Here is a 2,375-nt window from a genome sequence, read left to right on the forward strand (position 1 = left end):
GACACGACGCCTGTTCGGTGCACCATCCCAGTCTCCACTCAAATAGTAGGGAATTTAAGAAACGACGACGACTACCACAATGCCACAATGCAATAATATCATTGGTTAAAAGAGCATAAATAATCGTTCTGCACGTGCAGCACGGATTTTAGCAAGTATCTTTGCGGTCCTCTGCATAACGACGACGGGAAATGACCAAATTTGAGGTTTTGACGACAACGTAAGCTTGCAAACAGAGAATCCTTCATTCTCTATTTTAACTTTGAAACCGCTTGAACGGATTTATTTTTAGGATACTTTGCCCACATTGTACGACGCGAACTGGACTGAATAATCGCGAAAGACTTACGATAGAGCCAAGTTATATTTTGAGGTGGCGTTTTCGTCGACCGTCGCCGTCGTAGATCTTAAATTCCCTAATGTTTACTGTCTGCAATGGTTACTGAAGCGTGCTAAGCCTGGTTTTCATTAGCGGGACAAGCATAAACACAAGAAGCATACGCAAACTCAGTAGTTTGTTGTTCATTAGGGCCTTTTGTTTGAAAAATAGACACTAATTAACAACAAGTAAATGCGCTTGCGTGTGTTCCTTGTTCTTATGCTTGCGTCGCTAGTGATAATGGAGAGTGTCTAGATTTTCATTTAATTATATTATGTTCGCTGGTGCTGTTGAGGGTTTGACTATTCGCCCTTGTCGCACTGCGGCCATATTGTCCCGGGAGACCAAAAAAGCTTTGTTCTACCACGCCAAGCCTCACCCCCATGGTTTCCACTGCGAGGCTTGGCGTGGTAAAACAAAGCTTTTTTGGTCTCCCGGGACATTATGGCCGCCGTGTGACAAGGGTGAATTATCGTCAATTTGGGATGCTTAGCGCTTGATAGGAATTATGGGAAATGAATATCTATTTCTAAAACCCGAACCCCCTATGCCTGAAGTCGCTGGGAACCTGGAAATGTTCGATTAATAATCCTTTTACTTAACCAGTAAACTAACACGTCGCTAACTGCCAGAACATAATTTTTTTTTTACATGCCAATATTTTTTTTCTTCCGAATGCCCCTGTAAACGTGTATTATCACCCGCTAAGAAAATGTCGGTTACCAAACCTGAAGAGAAAGCTAACCATTGTAAAATCAAGCACTAGACTTAACCACTGTTCAGTAATGATTTTATATATGTATACTAAATACTGTTGGTAAATAATCGTTACAATTATCAGCCAATTGAGCTTTAGTGGTTAAGTGGATAAAAACAGTTCCTTCAAAGTGGGTGCTTCGGGTTCAAATCCTGTCCGGGAATGTAACATTTACTTCTTTTCTGCTGGAACCCCCAAGAGCACCCGCGATCATAATGAAATGAAATCCTAGATACTCTCCATTAACAGGCTTCAGTTACCATAGACCTTATTGCAAATACGGCGGCCATTTTGATTTCTGTTTGAAATAGCTATTAAGAGATGCCCAGGGGGCAAATGCATATTAATTTGCCCCCTGAGCATCCCATAATGTCTTTCGAAACAATAGAAATCAAAATGGCCGCCGTATCTGCAAAAAGGTCTATTGTAGACTGTATACATTATTAGGCGGGAGATTGGGTAGGGTGCACACGCAGTAATATCGTATGAGGGGGAATGTGAACTAGTTTTGTAATTCAATGTGGTGGACCATATGGCGCTCTCTAATTGGTTCATTTATATCTTGTCGCAGAGACTTATCGTCGGAATTGTACACACAGTGCGACAACGCTGCTTTCGCTAATTTTAATTAAATTTGTCGCTGCGAGCAGCTTAACTCCCATGAGTCTCCAGTCGGAGAATCTTGAGCACTCGAATTTTTCCGAGTGGTCCCCGAGTATCACTCGGATTCTCCGAGAATTCCCGGATTTTTCCGAGTATTCCCGCTCATGTGGGAAAAAAAAAGATACGTTTCTTCTTTCATTTATCGGGGTTAGCATTTCACATTTCATCATCCCCGTCACTATAACTGCGAGAATACACTATTTTGACAATGTCTCAGCAGTAGGGCCTGGCTCCAACGAGTCTCCGATAGCTCAGCGGTAGAGCATCGAAACTAATAATCGGTAAGTCGACGTAGGTTCGACTTCCACGAAGGAGCACTCGCATTTTCTCCGAGTGTACCCGAGTTGATCAACATCGGCGGCGTTAGCACGAAGCATAACTTTCTGCTGAGTGCAGCCCATAAGTTCTTTGTAAAATTAACAAATTGTACTGCAGCGGTCTTAAAGAGATTACACGATAAAACAGAGTTAAATATACCCTATTCCATGGCTGCCATTTTAGTATTTTTTTTGTTCGATCGCAAATTAGCCTCGTTCAAGGTTAAATATTCTTTTGAAGTTAACGTTTGAAAGCGAG

The sequence above is a fragment of the Montipora capricornis genome, chromosome 7 (assembly GCF_036669925.1).
Source record: "Montipora capricornis isolate CH-2021 chromosome 7, ASM3666992v2, whole genome shotgun sequence".
NCBI classification, from domain to species: Eukaryota; Metazoa; Cnidaria; class Anthozoa; order Scleractinia; family Acroporidae; genus Montipora; species Montipora capricornis.